At 43.9% G+C, this 26,333-nt stretch overlaps 2 long non-coding RNA genes across 4 annotated transcripts in view; one reads left to right on the top strand and one right to left on the bottom strand.

Annotated features, from left to right (window-relative positions):
- Nucleotides 1-11: 11 nt before the first annotated feature.
- Nucleotides 12-25,894, top strand: LOC137570754 (uncharacterized). Its single transcript, XR_011031166.1, has 3 exons — nt 12-82; nt 9,859-10,009; nt 25,615-25,894. It is a non-coding gene; the product is annotated as an uncharacterized lncRNA (long non-coding RNA).
- LOC137570753 (uncharacterized) overlaps nt 22,425-26,333 on the bottom strand; it is a 120,621-nt gene continuing 116,712 nt past the window's right edge. For all 3 annotated transcript variants that reach the window (XR_011031165.1, XR_011031163.1, XR_011031164.1), the window contains 2 exons: nt 22,954-23,033; nt 22,425-22,692 (listed from right to left, as the gene is read on the bottom strand). This is a non-coding gene — a long non-coding RNA (uncharacterized lncRNA). The remainder of the gene's footprint in view (nt 22,693-22,953; nt 23,034-26,333) is intronic.

Here is a 26,333-nt window from a genome sequence, read left to right as displayed (position 1 = left end):
TTCCATGCAGTAACAGCCTTTATGAATTGACAAATTGCTAAGTGCTCGGGAAAGTCTGCTGTTTTCAGCATTACCGCATGTGGTAAGGCTTTATGAATTGAGGCCATTATAGGTACTTATGTTGAAGGTGCTAACTTATCACCTGCTCAGCCCAGGTGAATAGACACATTTTAACATTAATCTCAGAATTACTTAGTAAAATAGTAATGAAACACAAGGAACCCTCAAGCTACCTTGTTTCCCCGAAAATAAGACAGTGCTTTTGTATGAATTTTTGCACCAAATGTGCTAAGGCTTATTTTCAGGGGATGGCTTATATTTCTATGAGCACACAAGTTGTTGTGCTGTTTGTCCTCCTGCCTTCCCCACTGCGCTGCCTCATCCTCTGCTGGAGCCCTTGTGCCCCCCTTGTACCTTTATTGTCCTCCCGGTGTCCCCCTCTGTCCCTATGTCCTCCTCTATCCCCTGTCCTCTAATGTCCTCCTATGTTTTCCGCTGTCCTCCGATATCCTCCTGCATTCTCTTCTTTTCCCCAGCTCCATGCCGCTGTATCCCTGAGCTCCAGCCTATGGGGAAGAAGTACAACTTCTGTCTTTGTCTTGTGTCTCTGGGCTTCAGTAATAACACAAGTTGCCATACCTTTTCCCCTTCCTCCCACTAGGGCTTACTTTTGGGGTAGGGCTTATATTTCAAGCATGCTCGAAATGCTTGCTAGGGCTTACTTTTGGGGATGTCTTAATTTCATGGAAAGAGTGTATTACACAAAATAAGTATTATCAATAGCACAGAACTGTGCTGTATCTAATTTGACCAAAGCATAATAACAGTTACTTTTATTTATTTTCTTTTTGTTTGTTTTTTAAATTGTATGCTGGTGTTAGATTTTGTTTGCCCTTATCCTATAGGTGTGATTCGCCTGCTTCTGAGCAGGTGAAAAGTTCTGTTGCTCATGCTCCACAGGCATTTGGGAGCCTCCTTGTGAAGGATTGCGGAATAGCCGCCGCGTGCTCTGACGGCGTGGCGGGTGTTTCCGCATCTAGTCCGGCGGTTTACACGCGGGGACATGTGTCTGATCTGGTTCAGCCTTCCTGTGCACATAGGCTGTGGGATACACGCGCGCGCGCGGAGAAGCAGAAGCTTTATGGGAAGCAGAGACGGATCGGCTGACTCCCTTGGTCAGCTGATCCGAGGATGAATCCGGATTGGCTGGAAGGGACTGGGCAGCGCTGATTAGCGCTGCACTATATAACCACTCGTCCCTCAGTCTCATAATGTCTGCTGTTGCAAATGCTTTATGTGTTAGCACACAGACCTCAGTCAGATCCTACAGTGTGTTAGAACCAGGACGGACGTGGGAAATCACACTAAGCTAGATTCTCTCGCATGTCATGTTATGTTATGCTGTAGACTAGTTCCAGGGTGTTGTGACTACGGACCTCACACCCAAGCCTAGGAAACTGTCTCAATGCTATGTTATGCTATAGACTAGTTCCAGGGTGTTGTGACTACGGACCTCACACCCAAGCCTAGGAAACTGTGTCAATGATATGTTATGCTATAGACTAGTTCAAAGGTGTTGTGACTACAGACCTCACACCCAAGCCTAGGAAACTGTGTCAATGCTATGTTATGCTATAGACTAGTTCCGGGGTGTTGTGACTACGGACTTCACAACCAAGCCTAGGAAACTGTGTCAATGTTATGTTATGTTATAGACTAGTTCCCGGGGTGTTGTGACTACGGACCTCACACCCAAGACTAGGAAACTGTGTCAGTGTTATGTATGCTAGTTCCAGGGTGCTGTAACTACTAACCTCATACCCAAGACTAGCATTGTGTTTCTACACTACCTTAGCCCGTCACTAGGGTGTAGAGAGCCAGTATCTCTCATCCAGAAGGGCAAGTTTGTTCATTTAGCAGCAGGGCATCCTGCAACCTAGCCCAGGCCCCTCTCCTAGGGAGCCTTTGGCCTATAGGGATTCACCCACAGTCTGGGGTGAATTCCCTTCATCGTCCTACCTCCAGTTCCTCTGGTGGTTCTCGCTCAAAGTATTACTGTTATTCCATACACTCATATCTCAGGTGTCCAGAGGTTAGACATACCTGGATTATTAGTGATTCTGCAGATCATCCATAATCTGGTGTATATCTGTATTGCTGGTGATTCTGCAGATTGCCAATAATCAGATTCTCTCTCTGCGTGTTGACACCGATCGTTACACTCCTTTACTAAGTTGACCCCAGATTTATGTAATAGGTAAAGGGAGTATTTTTTTGTAACTTCCTACCTATTTAGTGTAAAAAAAGTAAAAGTTTTACTATGGCTCTGTTGCCAGGCACCCTTCTCTGTTACATGGCAGTGATAACATACTGGACTAGAGAAGGCAGTCCGTGTGAGCCAGAGCCGGATCATCCACAAGGCAAACCTTGGCAGCTGCCTAGGGCCTGGAGAGAGTCTAGGGGCCTGGTGATGCTACCCCCCACCAAATCTAACTAAAAAACCCAGGTGATCGTCAGCGGTGGGCAAAAAGTGCTATCTAGCTTAGGGCCCCAGTTAATCTTAATCCATTTCTGGTGTGACCTGTGAGAGCTGTTAGCCTTATGCTTAAACACAGACAACACACAGGATTATATATAATGACTACTTGTATTCTTGAATTTATTATGCGTGTACTTTAACACTTAAAGGGAACCTGAAGTGAGAGGGATATGATGGCTGCCATATTTATTTCCTGTTTTTGATATATTATCATGTTTATTAAATTTGTCTAAAGTATTACAAGCAATGCCATATTTATTTCCTTTGAAATAATACCAGTTGCCTGGCAGTCCTTCTGATCATTCTGGCATCTGTAGTGTCTGAATCACACACTTGAAACAAGCATGGAGTTAATCTTGTCAGATTTTTGTCAGAAACAATTAATCAGCATGCTTGTTCAGGTTCTATGGCTAATAGTATTAGAGGCAGAGGATCAACAGGACCACAAGGCAACTGTTATTGCACTGTTTCCCAACCTATGTGCCGAGACACATTCATGTGTCGCGGCAGTCTCGGCGATGTGTTGCCGCTCTGCTGTCTTCCTCCTACGCTCTCTGCTCCGTGTAATTAGAGCAGGGCTACAAGAATATGGCCGCCGATGTCCACAAACACGGACGATGACGGCCATTTTGTTGTAGTCCTGCTCTAATTATACACAGAGTGGAGATAGAGCGGGGCGCTGAAGAGACGTCATCGCTGGAATTCACGGAGCTGGGTGAGTGAGCCGCCTGCTCATACTACCTGGGCGGAACACAAAGCTCCTATGCATGGCTACCTACACCTAACATCCTAAACTGGGGAGGCCTATGCTTAGCTAACCATACTTATGGCACCCTACAAACCTATACTGCGGACACCTATATACTTATACTGCAGACACCCATATACCTATGCTAAGGACACCTATATACCAATACTGCAGGCACCTACATACCTTTACTGGGGACACCTATATACCTATATTACAGGCACCTACATACCTATACTGCAGGCACCCATATACCTATAATGCAGGCACCCATATACCTATAATGCAGGCACCTACATACCTTTACTGGGGACACCTAAATACCTATATTACAGGCACCTACATACTTATACTGAAGGCACCTACATACCTTTACTGGGGACACCTATATACCTACCTATATTACAGGCACCTACATACCTATACTGCGGGCACCTATATACCAATACTGCAGGCACCTACATACCTTTACTGGGGACACATATATACCTATATTACAGGCACCTACATACCTCTACGGAGGACACCTACATACCTATACTGCGGGCACCTATATACCTATAATGCAGGCACCTACATACCTTTACTGGGGACACCTATATACCTATATTACAGGCACCTACATACCTATACTGAGGACACCTACAGGCCTACTGAGTGCGCTCTAGTGGCTGCCTCGCAAGCGCTTTGAGTCCGACAGGAGAAAAGCGCTATACAAAAAAAGGTATTATTATTATTATTATTATACCTATACTGCGGGCACCTATATACCTATAATGCAGGCACCTACATACCTTTACTAGGGACACCTATCTATACTGCAGGCACCTACATACCTATACTGAGGGCACCTATACACCTACACCTGACTTTCTATACTACTGGGGGCACCTATGCTGTGCTACCTATATTGAGGGTACCTACACCTGACTTCCTTTACTGGGGGCACCTGTACTTGGCTAACTAACTATTTATACTGAGTCTGAGGGCTTTTTTTAAAATAGGGGCTGGGGGGCAAACTGTGGCTAAAATGCGCAGTGTAAATTGTCGTTGCTGTGCGATCATTCTAAATCAGGCGGGGGGGGGGGGGAGGGATGTGTCACGGAGATCTGAGCATTTGGCGTCATGTGACACGACTTTGAAAACGTTGGGAACCACTGTGTTATTGTTTAAAAAGGGAATAAACATGGCAGCCTCCATATCTCACATCAGATGTCCTTTGAAGAAATGTGCAGTAGAGCCATGCATTAAGTGGGTGAAGGCACAAAGCAGTAGGGGATGTGAGTATAGAGCCAGCTTGGATTTGGGAGTGACAGCAGAACAATTTGGTACAAAGATGAATAGCAGAGTCACCTGCCCAACTACTTCCTCGTGCACTTGAGGCCATTAAACATTTGGTCATTTGACGGTCTGCAAAGGAGTGTGCAATGTCGTGGTAGAGTTCCATGATGATCTGTGTTTGCTCCAAAAAAGTCTAAATTGTTGAATGCAGCTTGAAATTGTAGCGGATTGTTTGTTGAGTGAGAAGAACACCTCAAAGCTGCTCTAGAGTTATGGGAATATTTGAAGGTCCTCTGGCTATCTTTGACTTTTTCCTTTATTCCTAAATGAATGGGTATCCTGAGCATTAGCAAGGAATAATTGTATTATTTATATTTATGTAGCACCTTCATCTTCCTTAGCGCTGCACATAGTACAAAACAAATAGTGGGGAGCATAGATATGTGTAAGGGCCCGTTTCCACTATGGTGAATTTGCATGCATTAACTGCATGTAAATTCGCATAGCAATGTATTTCAATGGGCCTGTTTCCATTACAGGCGAAGTTCGCTTCCCCCTGCAGGCGGAAAAAAACAGCCGCCTCTAACAATTTTCTGCGCGATTTATGCGTTTACGCGTACGCATTTTTATATGCAGAGTCAACAGTAATTAATGGCGACAGGAAAATAAAAAAAAAAACCTTACGCATGCGAATTCACATGAAAAAACGCCCGGAATACATGCAGTATTACTAATGTCTTCTAGGTTTTCTCCGTCTTAAGGTAGCCACTAACGATCCAATTTCTAGCTAAAAATCATTCGAGCGATCAAAAATTCTGATCGGAAGTGAAATATTGTAATACATCATTCACCACACCATCAACGAACCAATCTTTGCTTCCTATCTATCACAACCAACAGGAAAATCCAAATTTTGGTTCGACGAAAATTCATTCAGAGGACATTTATTCACTCGTTCATAATCGATTGTGTCCATCAACAGAGATTATTTACAACCATTCCGATCAGAATTTCTGATCGCTCGAACGATTTTTCGATAGAAACTGGACCATTAGTGGCCACCTTTAGGAGAATCTTAATAGATCATTTCCTTTGTGTGAGGCTGCAGAGAATGCAGTCTAATGCTAGGTACACACCATATAATTTTCTGGCAGATTTACCTGCCAGATCGATTATTTCCAATGTCCAATCTGAATTTTGATCGATTTTTCTTTTTTTCCGATCATTTTGTAATCGTTTTTTTGATCGATTTTCATTCAGCTCAATGAAAATCTATTAAAAAAAGATTGAAAATGATTAAAAAAAAATTGGAAAAATTAAAAATGGAAAAATCGATAGAAATTCTTGTTTGGACATGTTGGAAATAATCGATCTGGCAAGTAAATCTGCCAGAAAATTGTATGTGTGTACCTAGCATTACACACGGTTTTTATTTATTTTATTAGCAACTAGAATTGCTTTAACAGCATAAACTATGGCTGGCTAAGAGTAAATCTCTACACAGCTAAACATCCAAAGAGAGGAACTATTAAAGGGAATCGAATCAGTTTATATTTAAACTATTACTGGAAGGTATTGTACTTTGGGGAAAATATGCTACAGACATGTTTTAAACAACACTGTTTAATAGAAACGTATTAAAATACTGCTTTTTTTACGTAATTTCCATGTAGTATTCTACTCTCTTGTAAAGCTCTTGCAATCCATGGCAGATGGAAGAAAGTGTTTGATACGACTTTGCCCACAAGCATAGAAGAAATGTTTACACAAACAGCTCTGCCAGTCTGAGAGCTGCCATAGGCCCTGGCTTACTACAGGGTTAACTCTTTCTTTTTTATGTCGCAAGATCAGCTTCAGCACTGCCATTTTTTATACACTAGGAACAAGGGCACCACAAAAGTAATTAAGTAGCCCCATTGTTTTATTAAGGCATTTATAGGATCACAGCAGATGTGTCTTCAGACAAAATTGTGTATGATTTCATGTGAATTAATTAAACATGCTAATTTGGTATATGAGTATTAGTGGTGTTAAACCAAGCTTTTACAGCTAGTGAAGACCTTTACCCAATCTATTAATGCCAACGTTCAGACAAAGATCCTAATGCATTTAAAACACATTCGTCAAAAGACAGCAAAGAGCATCCAGAAGAGCAGAAATGATTCAGCCACCCTCTGAGCTTGGCATCATGTTGCTGATAAGCATGCCAAGGCATTGCTTATGTTTGCTGGTGTGCAGGAGGAACTAGCTGTGAGCTGATACAAACTTATCAACTACAATCGGACAACATTTTCTAAGTCAGGGCCAGATTCATACTTTTTGCCCCGACACGGCCAACTTTCTTATGCTGCCACCCTTCCATGTGTAGATACCTACTTCCGTTAATCACCGCTACCCTTGCATCTCTAGCCATCTTTCTTCCATGGGCAAACTCTATGTACAGCCCTCCACCTTTTGGCCAGTAGCTTCCTGATACTTTGGGCAGTTTGACCATTTGCAGCTTCAATATTTAGCAGTTGTCTTTTTTAATGTCAAGAATCTCCCCTTAGGCAGCAGGTCCCAAGGCTGTGGCCTTTATGGTTGTTGCAGAATTCACACTTTAATCAGTCACTACAAACTTCCCTTCATCACTACCATGAACTCTGGTAGCCTAAACATTTATCAGTACTACATGAACACAGGTAATTACCCACCCATGTGTCCTATGTATAAATCACAACCCTAAAAAGTACTTTCGTCCTCATAGACAAAAAGCTCAAGTATGGTCAAAATTGTCTCCCTCTACTTCCATGAAATGTTGTTGGGAATTGGAACATTTAATGATGCGGAGTATGTTGAGGTCAACAGGGGAACTTCATTTCAAGTCAATATTCTCCCTCTATGTGGGCACGTTATGGTGCTGAGAAAATCAAGTAGATTGCAGCCCTCTTGCCAATCGCAGTGACTCAGTTTCCATTAGCGTGATTCATTTTTTCACAGAACACAATCGCTGGCCTGTGCGATTCTTAATGTGATTGCACTCCTTTCCCGACAACTTCACGGCGAAAACGCGGTGAGTGGAAATTGTGGGTTGCACAATTGCTACACAGCACGATTGAGCTTGAGATCATGCTTGCCAGTGAAAATGGGAAATGGGCTCACCCTGATTTTACTTTTATATATGAAATTTATCACATGTCGACATCTTTAGTCCTTTCAGGTACAGCTCTGCAGAATGTCTGTTTCTGAGAACTCCAAAGCCAATGAAAATAATGCATGTTCTCCCAGAACGCTCTGGGTGGAGAATTCCACATAGCTAAACAGCCTAAGCTTAGAGGGAAGGTGCGAGGTGTACAAAAAAAAAAAAGATTTACTTACCTGGTACTTCCTCCAGCCTCTGATAGTGACTATGTGTCTTTCGCCGCAGCTCCGCCACCTAGCCGGCGGCCCCTCTATTGCAGATGTCGACCTCGCCTGGTCAGCATCTTCTGCGCCTGCATGAGTGTGCGTCGCGTGCGATATCGCTTACGTGGCTGGGAGCGGCAACTCTAGACAATGTAAGCGCAATCGCGAGCAGCACGGCTGCACACTTGTGCAGAAGATTCCAACCTGGCGAGGTTGGCATCTGCAATGGAGGGGACCTTGGGCCACCAACTGGGAGCGGAGCTGCGGTGAGGGACACATAGGCTGCCAGGGGCTGGAGGAAACCCCAGGTAAGTAGTTCTTATTTTTTTTTGTGTACACCTCGCACCGTCCCTTTAAGCATCACTGGCAAGATTACATCCCAATAGACAACAGTATATCGATATAGGAAGTGTTTCTGATGCCGAAATCAGGAGAATTTCCATAAAAGTGGGTATCCTGAATAATTTACTGCATTCTACTATATGTTACTATAGTGCCACTTTAACAGTAAATATAACTAATTTGTTACAGCTACGCAGGAAGTTTTGGCCATTTTCTAAGCACAGTGGACTAAACAGCTGAGGTTCTTTGTACATTTCACAAAGTCAGATGGGCACATTTTATACATACAGCTTGTTGGCTCCACTGTAAACACTTTGATTTTATTGCTTTTCCTGTCAGTTTGAAGTGCTAGTATTTTGTCCTCAAGCAGTTGACACATGTGTAAAGCGTGACAAAAAAGCAAGGCCTGTTTTCTTTTTTTTCCTGAACCTATCATGTTATGCTGTAAATCCTTCTATTAATGTTATAGTGTCAGAAGAAGCTAAGCTGTAGTGTGTAGTTAATGTCACACACTGTAGCTTTTATGAGGAGTGCCAGCAACACAATTAATCCCTGGTATGAAGCACGACATCCATAGGACCATGGAGCTGGCATTTAGTGATACACTGATACAGTTCATAGCACTGCCATAATGGGGGTGATGCATAAAGCACTCCCGCATGTGGTAATGCTGAAAGCAGTTGACTTTACCGAACACTAAGCAAAATGTCAATTCCTAAAAGCTGTTACCACATGAAAAGGTGACATTCATGAGCAGTAAGGTAAATTAACGCCTTGTGCGGTAAAAACCTCAACACATGTCAATAAATGTCAATTCATAAAGATTAGAGCAGGCGGTATTCTCCGTGTCATTACCGGCTGCTTTGAAGAGGTGATAAGAGAGCGATAACAGAAAAGTTAATGGGGACAGCTCTCCCAGGCAGCATCAGCGAGTTCGGAACAAACAAGGCTTCCCTGAATACCCCAGGCTGTATTTTTTAACCTCTTGGGTACCTGTTTTCAGATATATTTTACATCAGAAATCCCACATGTGTAACATTTCTTGAAGTTCTTCCAAGCTGGGGCAATTAAATAGATTGTTTCGAAAGACTAATAGACAGATTCAGCGCAGATTCTGGGCAAACAGAGGCAGTATAAAAAAAAGGGAAGTAGGGGATGCCTCTTTTATTGTAACGCTGTCCTTGCACAGAGGAAATGTAACAACTCAGGCAGCTTCTCATGTTACCACCAGCTTAGTTCGGCAAATTACCACATTTCTATCGCAGCTATGAAGATTTTTATGAATTAGCACACAATAGCTGACAATATTTTTTTCCTGCACAGCCTTTTATGAATTGATCCCCATGTTATCATCGTGTATCCTTTATTTGCAGCTTATTACTACACAATATATATTACTATTAGTATATGACTATACTATACTTATTACTATACAATATTATTAATACTTCTGTGACATTTTTATAGCCAACACTATCTGTATGTTTTTCTAATTACTTTGCAGCCCTTGTTCTCAAAGTAAAGCTTTGAGCAACATTGTTTTCTTTTGGTTTTGTATATGTAGAGTAGTGAGGAGCGGTTGTAGGACGTGACTCACCTTTCCGGGCTCCACCATCGATCTTCCTTCTTCATGAGTCCATTGAACATGGTGAAAATATGAATGACCTCCCTTACATGTATATGTAGCAATGGAAACAGGAGTACCTTGCAATGGGGTGAGTGCATGGTGGTGGTGGGGACATTCTCCCTCATTTGCAAAGCACCATGTTTAATGTTGGTGGGTGTGGTGTTCTCCATCTTTTCTCTACTGCCTGGTGTAGAGCAGTAATAAGCATAGAACCCATTATCTACACATGTTAAGACACACACACACACACCAGTTTTAAAGGACACCCGAGGTGAAAATAAACAAATGAAATAAACAATTGTATCTATCTTCCCTCTCCTAAAAATGACTTTTTAATATATTCCACAATTTTATGTTATGTTTAAATCTACTTTTTATGTTTTAACTGTGTTATTGTTTTTGCTCAATGACACATTCATTGAAGTATGCCAGAGCTAAAATCTATGAACTATTGAACCTTTTTCTCTTTCCTACTCTCAGAAGCCATTTTTTGCTAGGAAAGTGTTTTATAGTTGGAATTTCTTATCAGTGAGGGTCACACTGTAGTCACTTCTTGACTGAGTCAGGACTGAGTCAGCCACTTACATACCTGATATTTAACTCTTTCAGACAGAGAAAGAAAAAAAAGGAACACAGCATAGTTATTTGTGTGCTAAGCACTTGGCATACCCCTGTCTATCTCATCATGTCACATGTCACCTTGGGTATCCTTTAAAATGCTTGTTACTGAATGTATGTTTCCCAATGTGCTCTTCTGTTTTTGTCATTGAGGTTATTCAATCCAGAATCCTCAGGTCTCTACTTTCTCCTTTCGTGTTTTCTGTGCTTGACAAAAGTGAGATCAAGGCTCAACTGCAATCTACTACAAGTTTAGCAATGGTTTTAGTAATTACGTTATTTTATGTGATCATGTCTTTTCTGGTCTTGTTTTTTTTCCGTCTTGGGGTAATGATCCCCTGTTATTCCCTCCATAGATGTTTTACTTTCTTTTCTATGGCACTGGAAAAAGAAACATTGAAATATGGGAGAATTTTTATTTAAAATAATGATGTGATTTGGTGATAATGTACAGTACTAATTTGGTAATAATATGCCTGAATGATTTATGCATGTGCCTGATTGATTTATGTAGTGTTATTTTTGGCTACAGGGTCACATTAAGGAAACACCGTAAGGAACATGAAACGATAAAAAAAGGGGGGGGGGGGGGTACACCAGGGACGATGCCTAAGATGGAGAGGTCTCAAATTGCCCTTGGGATGGAGGTAAGGAAATCCCGTATAAGGCCTTTAGCTTTCGGGGCCCACCGCAGGCATCTGGGCTACTCTGAATAAACACTGCTTACCTAATGCTTGCTGACAAGAACTGAAAAGTGATTCCCCTTCCTTCTTTAACCCTCTTGACATCGGGATTGATTAACAATTATGTAATAGATAGAACTCCATGTATACCCTAAAGGAAGATGGTTGATAGATTTTTAGTCTGTGTTTAATAAAAACTCACATTTGCCATACAGAATTCACGTCAGCAGCTTTCATCACATTCTGAAATTAAACTTATTTTTACCAGAGAAAAATTTAATAAAAAGCCTCAGAAAATAAGAACATCGTTCCTGTGACTTGAAAGTAGAAAAGTAGAACTCACTACCATGTTTTTATTTTTTGCTTCGTTTTTTTTTGTTCATAAGTTGCTTTTTATTACGACTTTAGACATTTTCTCAAGTCCCAGGGAACATCAAACGTAAAACAAAGAGAAAATAGTAGTGAAGATCATGATTTTTCTATTAAAACCAGCCCTGCGTGGTCTGTCTCCCCAATTCACAATGGTTTCTCTGTTCCATGTAACAGTCTCTGCTACATGCTTTTGTTATAAATTATAAACTAAATATCCTTTTCAGAACAACTTGATTCAAACTGAAACAAACAGAACACAGGGAAATGTACAGATAAGTATTGAAAGGATAAACATGACTTTGGATGAATGATTAATTAAAGCGAGTCATATATAATATTAGAAACAATGAAGACAATGAAGTACGGTATATGACGCTTGTCCAACCAATCACGGGCCAATGGCTGATATGTCTGTTGCTGGATTTGATTATTATTTATTTATCATTCAGCTTTGATACAGGGAAAGGTACTTGTTCCATTTTATGATCTGCACTTTTACACTTTGTGGCCATACTGACCTTTATTGCTAAATAGGTTGAAACCTGCCCATAAGTAGATTGTTAGTCTAGCAGCTCTAGCTGGTGTAATTCAACTGCTTCAAAGATTCTAGGTCTGGTGTCTGTGCTATAAATGTGAAGATTATCTGGAGTTCGGCACTATAATCCAGTAGTGATCAACACACCATAATATATCTTTATGAAGAGAGCCTTGAATGTATATAATACAAATGACATTTGTCATTAAAAACCAGTGAAGCAAAAACACATTTCAGCCACATCAGTATAGCCACCCAAGTTGCTCCAAAAGCAATATTTAGTCTTGGCGGGCCCTCTACAACCAACCAACCAAGGTTATCCAACCAACCTCTATCTAACTGGCCAGTTCTGCCCCTCTCACACAGATGGTGGGCAGTGCAGACAATATGCCATAGCAAAAGCAGAATATAAAAAAGTTAAAGGGGGTTATTGTTTTGTGGATGGAAACAAAGAAAGACAATATCATAAAAGTATGCAGGCTATATTAAAGGTTGCAGGCTATATTAAAGTGAACTCGAACATACACCTGTGACCAGAACAGGAGTTGTGGCTAGAGATGGCCCGAACGGTTCACTGGCGAACGGTTCCAGGTGATTCGCCCCCATAGTGCACCATTAGGGTCAACTTTGACCCTCTACATCACAGTCAGCAGGCACATTGTAGCCAATCAGGCTACACTCCCTCCTGGAGCCACTCCCCCCTTATAAAAGGCAGGCATCGCTGACCATTTTACTCACTTGTGTGCCTGCAGTAAATAGAGAAGGGACAGCTGCTGCAGACTCTCTCATAGGGAAAGATAAGTAGTAGCAGTTGGGCAGGGTTGCCAAGCGTCCGTAAAAAGACGGACTGTCAGTAAAAAACCTCTGAAAAAACAGCTGTCCGTAGTGCCCGTATTTCCTGCCTACACGTCCGTCCAAATGCACATAAATTCTTAAAATCTCTTTTGGTCATGCATGCCATGCTTTTCCCCAATCCCAGATTCCCCACTCCCTCAGCCTCCCTCCCCCTCCCCCGAGTCCCGTCCAATGTCAGATCGCCTTTATGGTGCCGGCGCCTCTGCTGCCCAATAAGAGAGAGGCAGCTATGTGATGCAGGCAGCCTGCCCCAGCCAGTCACGTGAGGAGGACAGTCACGGAGACAACAGATGGAGGTCGCAGCCAGGCCAGCAGCAGCAAGCAGCCCAGAGCCGAATGACTTAAGCCCAGCCATGGGAGCAAATGGCCACACTGCACTGTATTACACTACTAGTCTCTGTGAGACTGAGACGGGGCAACCTGGGGCTAGGGTGTCTGCTAGGTGTCTGTTTACTATGTGAGGAGGCTGGTAGGAGGGGGCAGCTGTCATTATTACTGCAGGTCAGATCGCTTACAGCCAGGGATCCCTGACTTATCTCCTATGTAATAATACAACCATGTGACTGTGCAGAGAGCTGTCAGGGCTGGGTTGTGGTGCAGCTTCAGGACATGTGTTCCAGTCAGCAGGTTTCCATGCTGGCAATGGGCAGGCAGATTCATGCTGTGCTATGGAGACCCCCAACTTCATCCCCCTGCTACTGCTGGCTATCAGCTTTACAGCTACAGGTGAGAGATGGTCTCTATGTGTCCCCTGCACTTTGTGATCTCTAGTCTATGGGAGAGTGTGTGGTAGTGGGAAGGGGATGGGTGTGTCTCAGTCTACCTCCATGTGCACTGTGGAGGGGCAGCGTGATCTCTATGTGCCCCTGTCTACCCCCTGTACTATAGTGCAGTGTGATCTCAATGTTCCCCTGCAGTAAGATCATAGGGTGTGAGTTGTTATGCGTCTACTCCTGTAGAGGAATTATGATGCTGCTGAGCTCTGCAGAGAGAAAATGACTTCAGATTAGTAATGAGAGCAATGTATCCATATTGCCTCTGTAACAAGCAGCACTGTGAGTGGCAGACCTCTGCAGGGCGGCACTGTGAGTGGCAGACCTCTGCAGGGCGGCACTGTGAGTGGCAGACCTCTGCAGGGCGGCACTGTGAGTGGCAGACCTCTGCAGGGCGGCACTGTAAGTGGCAGACCTCTGAAGGGCAGAAATGTGTGTGGCAGAACTCTGCAGGACAGCACTGTGTGTGGCAGACCTCTGCAGGACAGCACTGTGTGTGGCAGACCTCTGCAGGGCAGCATTGTATGTGGCAGACCTCTACAGGGCAGCACTGTGTATGGCGGACTTCTGCAGGACAGCATTGTGTGGCAGGGCAGCATGGTGTGGCAGGGCAGCACTGTGTGTGGCAAACCTCTACAGGGCAGCATGGTGTGGCAGGGCAGCGCTTTGTGTGGCAGACCTCTACAGGGCAGCACTGTGTATGGCGGACTTCTGCAGGACAGCATTGTGTGGCAGGGCAGCATGGTGTGGCAGGGCAGCACTGTGTGTGGTAAACCTCTACAGGGCAGCATGGTGTGGCAGGGCAGCGCTTTGTGTGGCAGACCTCTACAGGGCAGTATTGTGTGGCAGGGCAGCATTGTGTGTGACAGACCTCTACAGGGAAGCACTGTGTATGGCGGACTTCTTCAGGACAGCATTGTGTGTAGCAGACCACTGCAGGGCAGCACTGTGTGGCACTGGCAGCTTTTGCAGAACAGCATTCTGTGTCAGTTCAGTAGACTGTTTCACATGAGCCTTATGCAGAAATCGCCAGCTTCAGCTATGTTTCTCTCCTCCCAAAATTTCTAAGGTTTCCTAAAAAGACTGCTACTGACTCCGCCCCCTGTCCATCCAAACCTTGGGGTGTCCAGATTTTTTGACCATTTTGTCCAGGAAAAATAAAAAATTGGGTTGGCAACCCTGCAGTAGGGTATTGTACCATGTTAGCCATCAGTAAAAGCAAGAAGTATTAAATCAGGATGATACAATTTATTGGCTAACTAAAAATGAATAAGAATAAGAAAGATTAGTTAGGCTCTTGTAGGCTTCTTAGCTTGCTCCTTGCTGGTTCTTATTGCTAAAATAGCACCCCACAACAGCTCTTTTGAGAGCTAATCTAGTTCTTGTGATCGATTTTTTTTTTCTGTGTGCCCCACTGACACTTGTGTTGCATAGACAGCCTTGATAATTCATACTGTGTGTGCCACTGCCTTGTCCAGCACATTCAGTGACCACCTGTGTGTGTGACAGGTGCACATTACCTATCAATGCATATACCTACCTGTTGTTCACTGTGCACCCACCCACCTACGTGAGCTGAGCGCACGCAGTGTCACGGTGCCTGTCCGCTACCTGTCTGTGTGTGACAGGTGCACACTGTAACACCCATTACTGCATATACCTACCTACCTGTTGTTCACAGTGCACCCACCTACCTACGTGAGTTGAGCGCACGCAGTGTCACGGTGCCTGTCCGCTACCTGTCTGTGTGTGACAGGTGCACAATGTAACACCCATTACTATATCAGGATGTTACAATTTATTGGCTAACTCAAAATGAATAAGAATAAGAAAGATTAGTTAGGCTCTTGTAGGCTTCTTAGCTTGCTCCTTGCTGGTTCTTATTGCTAAAATAGCACCCCACAACAGCTCTTTTGAGAGCTAATCTTGTTCTTGTGATCGATTTTTTTTTCTGTGTGTCCCACTGACACTTGTGTTGCATAGACAGCCTTGATAACTCATACTGTGTGTGCCACTGCCTTGCCCAGCACATTCAGTGACCACCTGTGTGTGTGACAGGTGCACATTACCTATCACTGCATATACCTACCTGTTGTTCACTGCGCACCCACCCACCTACGTGAGCTGAGCGCACGCAGTGTCACGGTGCCTGTCCGCTACCTGTCTGTGTGTGACAGGTGCACATTGTAATACCCATCACTGCATATACCTACCTACCTGTTGTTCACAGTGCACCAACCTACCTACGTGAGCTGAGCGCATGCAGTATCACTGTGCCTGTCCGCTACCTGTCTGTGTGTGGCAGGTGCACATTGTAATACCCATTACTGCATATACCTACCTACCTGTTGTTCACAGTGCATCCATCTACCTATGTGAGCTGAGCGCACACAGTGTCACTGTCCCTTCCACTACCTGTCTGTGTGTGACAGGTGCACATTGTAATACCCATCACTGCATATACCTACCTACCTGTTGTTCACAGTGCACCCACCTACCTACGTGAGCTGAGCGCATGCAGTATCACTGTGCCTGTCCGCTACCTGTCTGTGTGTGGCAGGTGCACATTGTAATACCCAATACTGCATATACCTACCTACCTGTTGTTCACAGTGCACCCACCTACCTACGTGAGTTGAGCGCACGCAGTGTCACTGTGCCTGTCCGCTACCTGTCTGTGTGTGACAGGTGCATGATGTAATACCCATTACTGCATATACCTACCTACCTGTTGTTCACAGTGCACCCACCTACCTACGTGAGCTGAGCGCACGCAGTGTCACTGTGCCTGTCCACTACCTGTCTGTGTGTGACAGGTGCTCATTGTAATACCCATTACCGCATATACCTACCTACCTGTTGTTCACAGTGCACCAACCTACCTACGTGAGCTGAGCGCACGCAGTGTCACTGTGCCTGTCCGTTACCTGTCTGTGTGTGGCAGGTGCACATTGTAATACCCATTACTGCATATACCTACCTACCTGTTGTTCACAGTGCACCCACCTACCTACAGTATGTGACACTTGTGTTGCATAGACAGCCTTGATAATTCATACTGTGTGTGCCACTGCCAGGCCCAGCACATTCAGTGACCACCTGTGTGTGTGACAGGTGCACATTACCTATCACTGCATATACCTACCTGTTGTTTACTGTGCACCCACCCACCTACGAGAGCTGAGCGCACGCAGTGTCATGGTGCCTGTCCGCTACCCGTCTGTATCTTCCTACCTGTTGTTCACAGTGCACCCACCTACCTACATGAGTTGAGCGCACGCAGTGTCACTGTGCCTGTCCGCTACCTGTCTGTGTGTGACAGGTGCACAATGTAATACCCATTACTGCATATACCTACCTACCTGTTGTTCACAGTGCACCCACCTACCTACGTGAGCTGAGCGCACGCAGTGTCACTGTGCCTGTCCGCTACCTCTCTGTGTGTGACAGGTGCACATTGTAATACCCATCACTGCATATACCTACCTGTTGTGTTCAATGCACCCACCTCATCACTGCATATACCTACCTGTTGTGTTCAGTGCACCCACCTCATCACTGCATATACCTACCTGTTGTGTTCAGTGCACCCACATATCTACGGCAGTGCACGCAGTGTGATATACCACTCCGTGCATACCTGTTAACTGCACCTGTGTGACTGCACATTGTATTAGTCAAGTCAGTGCATACCTTTCACTTCATCCCCCCAGATATGGACAAAACAGGTAGAGGCATAGGTAGAGGCAGACCCAGAGGAAGGCCACCCGGCAGGTCTGTGCGAGGTCGTGGTGATGTGATTTCGTGCGGCCTTGGACCAAAGTACAGTGCTCAGAAGAAGGCATGTCCCATCAACTCCCAAGATTGTCAGGACATGGTTGACTATTTAACACAGAACACCTCATCTTCAGCAGCCACCAGCGCTACTCCAAGAACCACATCCGCTACATTTGACAGTTCGCAGGAGTTATTTGGTGGGGAAATCACTGGTGCACAGCCATTATTGTTACAACCAGTTGAAGGCGCTTAGCAAGTTACACCACCTCATATGTCTGAGTTAGGCGACACTATGGACGTAATGTGTGCGGAGGGGGATGATGAAGTACCTGCTGTTGGTGCAGTTCTGGAGGTGTCTGAGGCAAACGAAGCTGGGCATGATGATTATGATGATGACGATGATACGGATCCCACGTATGTTCCCAATAGAGGAGATGAACAGGGGGACAGTTCAGAGGGGGAGTCAGAGAGGAGTAGGAGGAGACAAGTTCCTGAAAGAAGCAGGGGGAGCTCGTCATCAGAAATAGCTGGTGGCAGTGTCCAGCCGCATGTATCGCCACCTATTGACAGCTAGCCAACATGCCCTTCAACATCAGCTGCTGATGCCGCCATAGTGCCATCACCCCAGGGGAGCTCAGTGGTTAGGAAATTTTTTAGTGTGTCTGCCTTAGATCGGAGCAATGCCATCTGTTCTCTCTGCCTCCAAAAATTGAGCCGTGGAAAGGCCAACACCCACGTAGGGACAAGTGCCTTACGAAGGCACATGGAGAAAAGGCACAAACTGCAATGGGAAGAGCACCTGAGCCAAAAGCAGCACACAAAAGAAAAGCCAGCCTCCTTCTCCTCTTCCTCCTTCAGGTGCAGCATCTTCAGCCGCTTTCTCCCTTGCACCTTCACAGTCACCCTCCTCCACTCCGCCTCTGCCCTTGAGCGGTTCCTGCTCCTCTGCCCACAGCAGCCAGTTGTCCGTGAAGGAAATCTTTGAGCGGAAGAAGCCAATTTCTGCCAGTCACCCCCTTGCCCGCCGTCTGACAGATGGCTTGGCGGAACTGTTAGCTCGCCAGCTGTTACCATACCAGCTGGTGGACTCTGAGGCCTTCCGTAAATTTGTGGCTATTGGGACACCACAGTAGAAGATACCAGGCCGCAATTATTTCTCTAAAACGGCCATACCCAAACTGTACTGTGAAGTGGAGAGGCAAGTGGTGTCATCTCTGGCACACAGCGTTGGGTCAAGGATCCACTTGACCACGGATGCCTGGTCTGCCAAGCACGGTCAGGGCCGCTACATTACTTACACAGCCCATTGGGTCAACCTGATGACCGATGGTAAGCAGGGAGTACGTGGCTGTGCAGCAGACCAACTTGTGACACCTCCACGGTTTGCAGGCAGGCCTCCTGTCACCTTCTCTCCTTCTCCTCCTGCTACATCCTCTTCGCTATCGTCCTCCTCCTTGGCTGAATGGCAGTTTAACTCTACTGGTGCTGCGATCTCTTCTCCAGCTACACAGCCCCATCTCCCCAGGGCCTATGCTGCATGCCAGGTACGACGGTGTCATGCCATCTTAGACATGTCTTGCCTCAAAGCGGAGAGTCACACTAGACCAGCTCTCCTGGCAGCTCTTAACAAACAGGTAGAGCAGTGGCTGACCCCGTACCAGCTGGAGATCGGCAACGTGGTGTGTGATAATGGCAGCAATCTCATTTCGGCATTGAATTTGGGAAAGCTGACACATGTACCCTGCATGGCACATGTGCTGAATCTAGTCATTCAAAGATTTGTGTCAAAGTACCCAGGTTTAGAGGACGTCCTGAAGCAGGCCAGGAAGTTGTGTGGGCATTTCAGGCGGTCTTACATGGCCATGGCACGCTTTGCGGACATTCAGCGGAGAAACAACTTGCCGGTGAGACGCTTGATATGTGATAGCCCAACTCACTGGAATTTGACCCTGGTCATGTTCTCTCGCCTGCTAGAACAGGAGAAAGCCATCACCCAGTACCTGTACAATTACAGTAAAAGGACACACTCTGGGGAGATAGGGATGTTCTGGCCCAACAAGTGGACACTGATGCGAAATGCATTCAGGCTTATGCGGCTGTTTGAGGAGGTGACCAACCTGGTGAGTCGCAGTGAAGGCACCATCAGCGACTTGCAGCGGCCGCTATACTAATTTTTCTGGTGCGTGTACATGCCTAATTTTTCTGGCTGCAGTGCAGCTGCAACAACAAAACAATAGGCATGTACATGTGCCCATTCCCCTTCGTGATCATTACCTTGCCGCGGTGAAAGGGCTTGCGTATCACAATGAAGCAATGACCGCCGGCTATATGAGTGTCTCGGGGGGTGGCACACCAAAGATAATAAGGTCGTTGCTTCATTGTGGACAGACCAAATTTGATCAGCTGGACAGTCACTGTTCTGTTATTCAGCTACCTCAGCCCGGCGACCATATGGGCTGGAAAGCCGCCATCACCTGCACTCTCGTCATGGTGCGCACCAGTCCAGCACGGCCGTCACTACACAAACAGATGTTTGCGGTGCTTTACACAATGAGTTTGGTGTGTCAGTGTGAAGCAGTACTCTAATTACACTCCCTGATTGATGAATATACATGCAAGATGTTTTAAAGCACTTTAGGCCTGCAATTTAGCATTCAATGTGATTTCTGCCCTTAAAACGCTGCTTTGCGTCCAATCCGGATTTTTCCCGGTACTTTTGGCATCTATCCCAATCCGCCATGCTCCCCTAAAGGTGTTAGACCCCTTGAAACATCTTTTCCATCACTTGTGTGGCCAGCATAAGTGTTTCTAGTTTTCAAAGTTCGCCTCCCCATTGAAGTTTATTGCGGTTCGCGAAAGTTCGCCCGAACCGAAAATCGGAGCTTCGGGCCATCTCTAGTTGTAGCAAGTCCATCCCTTCAGTTTCCTCACACATCCTAAAAACATACTGGTAAGTTGATTGGTTCCCTCGAAATGGTCCCTAAATTGTTAAGCAGGGTATACTCTATTCGATCAATGGTAAGGTGAAAAATCCCTATCAACCTACTATTAGCATTTACCTGCTCTACCACCTTGCAACAGTGGGTATTACAGGTTTTTAATATTTCAGTGCTATGCAGTACAAAATAATGAGAATATTTCTCACCATACCATTGTAGCCTGTGACTTCCCACCCCCCACATGCTCCCACAGTACATAAGCATCTGCATTCCCATTTGATGCACAAGCAATACCTCATATATACTGTCTATCATAAATGCTGTAATATTTTCTAGGTTTTTGTTGTAGTTATAGTCTGTTTTGAATCTAACATCTTATCTATTAAAAACATTGTCTAGCTTTAGGGCCATTAGCCTATGACTATAGCAGATCATAGAATGCAAACTCCTCTGAGGAGGACAGTTAATGACTCGACTAAGTACCTACATCACAGTGAAAAAAGTCAGCATCATATTATAATTGCAGAATAATTACAATAATGATTATACTAGGCAACTACCAATAGTACACACATATTACCACACTGAGTTCTGCTGGGAGAGGCAGGGGCCACACAATGGGTCCTGCTAGAGGGTGTGGGTCACACACGCACGCACGCACGCACGCATACACACACACACACACACACACACACACACACACACACACACACACACACACACACACACACACACACACACACACACACACACACACACACACTGCTGGAGGGTGAGACCCTCCAGCAGGCTCTAAATTACTGGAGCCTGCTGGAGGGTAGGTGACACATGCTCTGAGTACTGCTGGAAGTGGGATATACACACACTGGGTGTTGCTGGAAGGTAAGAGGAACTAACATGCACAATGATGGCTGCTGGAGGCTGGGAAGTGTTGGACAAACACAGTGTGGAGATGGAGTGTGGGTCATACCCACTTACACAATGGGTGCTGCTGGAGGGTGTGCCACATCCACATATGCATTGGGTACTGTTGGAGGATGGATCACACCCACATATGCACAGGGTGTTGCTGGGGGGTGGGCACAACCACATACACACTGGGTGCTGCTGGAGGATGGGCCACACCCACATCCCCACTAGGTGCTGCTGGAGGGTAGGCCACACCCACAAACCCACTGGGTGCTGTTGGAAGGTGGAACAGACCGCGCTACGGAAGATTGCACTATATAAATAAAAAATAATAATAATAACAGATGGCTATAGAAATTGGGAATCATCGGAGGTCAACAGTCATCAACAACACAGAAAGAAAGCAGAGAAGAAAACTGTGCAGACTGCCACAAACTTGCCTGCACAGCCTGAGAGGATTGCTTTGGTTGATTTGCTGCAGTTATGCTAAAGTTCTGTAGTGTGTTATTGTATTATATACAAAAACAGAAATACAATAACATTTTCATAAAAAAAACTTGTCTGCAGGGAATTGCCCTTGTTGCACATTAAAATAATTGTGATCTCCCAACTCAGGATCCAGTAGTGTCTTCGGCAGGGGTGCTTTTCTGGAGACAAGTTTTGGGTAGTAGTAGGGTTTTTTTTTTTTAAACTTTCTGCCACTGGTGTTTTAAAGCTGACTTATAATTATTTACTGTTATATTTATTGCATATAATCTTTTCAAAGATGGACAAAACACTTTTGCATAGAAGAGCTGTGGATGATTTTTCTTCACTAAGACAATTTCATGCATGTCTTTTGTTTCGACATCTTGTGCTGTATTTTTTTGAGATTTTAATATGAGTCTGTTAAGAGCTGCACATATCACAGCACTGATTGTTTAACCTTGACATGGCTCCCATGTCTAAACATACTACTCTTCGAGGAGTCAGAGGCACAAATAACCCTTTACTATCCGAAGCAAGTTAATTTGGAAACAGTTTGTGCATTTGTGCAGTTGGGTCATTTTTATAATTTTCAAAAACAAGATGGTAGTTGCCATGGAGCAGAGACAAGGGAGAGATGACAGAGTGGTGCACAGGAAAAGCAATGTTATTATTTAATGCAGAACCGGGTAGGCGTAAGATCAAGTTCAGTTCAGATTTACTTTAATACGGTTCCAAATGGGTTAAGAACTGAAATGAGCACATCTCTGTGCCATACATTTCTTCTAAGCAGGCATGCCAGAACACTTCATTGGACATGTGACATCAGGATTTGCATGTTGCATCTATTGTAAAGACAGGGAAAATACGTTAATGATGTGGTCTTAACCTCTGTCATCTATGTATCTGGAAATACCATTTCACATTGAGCTCTGAAAGAGATTCATTCATTGAAAAAGAAAACAGGAAGGGAAGCAGGAGGCAGCATAGTCATATTGCTTATTTTTGTGACTCTGTGAAGCCTGCCAAACATTAGCTTAATGGCTGAAATGATTCTTCATCACGTGGAAGCAAAGCAACATCTTTATTAAGTTAAAAGCACTTACAATAACGGATTCTAAGCTTTCCATTTTTCTTTCAATGCCTTCAACAAAAGGATTTCCTGATCGGCAGCAGGGAAAGTTTCCTGATGTAAAAATGAATGGAGAAAGTTGAATGTTGCGGGACTGCAGACACATGGATGCTGCACCAGAGATTTCTCGCGGTAATGTTATTTTTTTATTGCTTTGAAAGGCGGCAATGATGAACGACCTGACCACTGATTTTATGAAATAGTGTTTCATCACATACCTAATATCATGTTTACATAGCTAAAAGCAAAGCAAAAGCTGATGGAGAAATAAGGCAATTGTGTGCATCTGCCCATGTGGCCTTCCAGTAGATTTGCATGATTGCATCCTCTTGGTCCCACCCTGGCATTTCTAAATATAGTTGTATCCATGGAATGCACAATGGTTTTCCAAATGAATGAAATACTTATGTATTTTTGCTTGTTAGCTACGTGTGTTACATCTCTAAATGTCTTTATAGTACATACAGTCCTGTTTTTGCCCTAGGGAATCAGTACGCTGAATAAAAAGTACAAAAGTTGTGTTAGATAGTATAGGAAGTGCAGTAACTGTTTTTTGTTTACTTTCTATAGCAGTGATGGCTAACCTTGGCACTCCAGCTGTGACAAAACTACAAATCCCATCATGCCTCTGACTCCCCGATATATGCTTAGAGCTGTCAGAGTATTGCAATGCCTCATGGGACTTGTAGTTCCACCACAGCTGGAGTGCCAAGGTTAGCCATCACTGTTCTATAGGCTCACCAGTAAGTGTGTGAAACATAAGAGTCTAGCAGTGAAGGTATTTCTTTTAAGGTGCCCATTAACGGTACAATTCTTTCACCAAATGCAATCTTTAGATGTGATTTTAATGATTTAATTGTATAGAAAATTTGCTGTTTATGAAGGCAGTTGATAAGGAACGATTCTTTGGTAGATTGCTAAATAGAATAAAATCGATCCAAAAGTTGTATTTTGTGATTGAATTTGAAGAAAGAATCATTCAGTAAATGTGAACAATCAATAACTACCTTCCGATTATTTTCGATCGTAAAAATTGCATCGAAGGATGGCATTTAGTGAAAAATACTTTATTTGAGAAAATGTTTTTGTACAATTAAAGGTACAAAATTCTTGATACAATAAAGAATAAGTACATCATCTAAGAGTACATTCATGGTGAACAAGTTACAGATCATTGCAACACAATATGTTAGCTGTTTGGCTCATATCAAATGGAAGAACCTTATGACTGGTATCACAAGAAATATCACTTTCTTATCACTCAAATCCAGTACTACAGAATCATGACAAGTGTTCAGTAGTGTAGTACATATTAGAGCAATTCTTCAAATATTTATTTGTATCAGTTGTAACAGACTTATAACAGTTTCCACGGGAAAAGGAAAAAAAAGGAACAATGACATAAATACAAATAAAATAAACAAGAACTTAAATTCCCAGGCCTCAAATTTTTTTTTTTTAGCTGGACACGGAGTACGTCACCAGGATTTCCGTCAGTCTGCACATGCGCACCGTGTCGCACCGCGCTCTGACGTTTACACTTACTGCGTCGCCATAGACTTGTTTTACTGCATAATCTTTATGTTAGGCACGGATCATGTAGTAACGCATAGATGACTTTGCAGCAGGGTTGCAGCGTGATGCATTGCATAAGTATGAAGGTCTCCACACACTCAATAGGCTTTCATTGACTTAACAACCTCTTGCGGTGAGATTGCTTACTGCAACACCATAATGTAAAAAGGGCCCTGATTCAATTCAGTTTTCCTCCTCACGATTTCTCCTAAGTAGTATTTTCACACCTGATCAAGAAAATGCCATTTAAAGTGAACCTAATGGACTGGAGGACCGCTCGAGGGACTGGAGGAGCGTTCAGTGACGGCGAGGGCACAGGATGGCTGCAGGGGGCTGGTAGAAACCCCAGGAAATTAAACAAATTTGTTTTATTTCGAATTAGGTTCCCTTTATGTCACCAGCAAGCAAGAAAATACTTTAATAATTTTAACAGTGCTTTTTTACCTACTTTAGGTAGTAGTTTTCTACTTAGTTAATTGAAACAGAAGATGATAAAATAATCTCCTAGGAGAAAACTTAGGAAAAAATAAGGGCCAATATACCATAACTGTAACCTTACCCTATAGATTGTTTAAGACTGTGCTTTGACAATAGTGTAGTCATAAGTAATAAAACACATGTTAAGTAAAGTATTGAATGTTACGTGCTTAGAAAATGTACCAGTGAGGGAAAAAACAACAAGCAAACAAAAGGTTCTGAACAAGTAAAAGGAATAAAATACACTCTGGCCATATTAGGATGGAGCACATACTGCATTAGGTGATAATGTGAGAATGAAATGATAATTTCATGCGTGGAAAAATCTACCTGCAGGCTAAACAGAATTCCACTTCCACCAAGTGACAGCTTTGTCAAATGCCAATCTCAGAAAGGGCGCAAGCACTCAGCTAATCATTTCTCCCATCCAGATGGTTTACATTACAAGTATGGTTTCACTCTTTCTAATGTTTACACTTTTTTTGTTTGCATTTTTTACAGCTTAAAATATTTTTGATCACCAAGAAGTTAGCTGAAATAGAAAAGGCTGTAAAAAAAATTGCACATTCGTTTGTTTTCCCAGACAGCAGGGCAGTCACAGAAGAAAGTGCAGAGCCTGTGTCTGAGACCAAGATAAGCTGGACAGTTGAATGGACACGAGGCACAAATAGTGACCAAGGGACGACATTCCCAGGGGAACTTAGCATGTGAAAGCAGTAGTTGGATCTTTCCCATTTGAAACATACAACCGGGCAAGTTGAAGTCTGATACATTCCTGTGTGTCTGAGCATCGTACCTCCAAGTTGTATACTAGAGATGTAATCCAGCTTTAATTTCATAATTCATAAAGCACTGGTCTTTTTATAAACATCATTTTTATACAGTCTGCATTTCTGTTTTTTTTTACCTTAGGTAATGGTTACTAACTCACATTATTCTGCAGAATCATAAGAAAGAAAATGTGAAATGCATAAAAAGAATGCAATTCTGCTCTTCTTCAGGAAAGGCCCAGTTGTCAAACCATTTCTTAGATTTGTGTAGGCCCAAAGATGTAGAGCTTGTTTAAGGTGCCCATACATGGTACAATTTTTCATTTTTTTTCGATTAGATAATTTAGTTCGATTATTCTGTTATCATCACAAACACTGGTTCGCACGACAGCCGGGGGCCCCAGCCTCTCTCACTTGCCGGGGCCCCCAAACCACCATGCGATACCCAGAGGGAAATGTGGGCGAGCCCTGGCTCTCTCACCTCCAGGGACTTCACCCCCATCACCTCCAAACTGAATGCAAACTGCAACAC

The sequence above is a fragment of the Hyperolius riggenbachi genome, chromosome 4 (genome assembly GCF_040937935.1).
Source record: "Hyperolius riggenbachi isolate aHypRig1 chromosome 4, aHypRig1.pri, whole genome shotgun sequence".
Lineage (NCBI taxonomy): Eukaryota > Metazoa > Chordata > Amphibia > Anura > Hyperoliidae > Hyperolius > Hyperolius riggenbachi.
The sequence above is the reverse complement of the archived record's forward strand: the minus strand, read 5'-3'. Positions and strand labels throughout refer to the sequence as shown.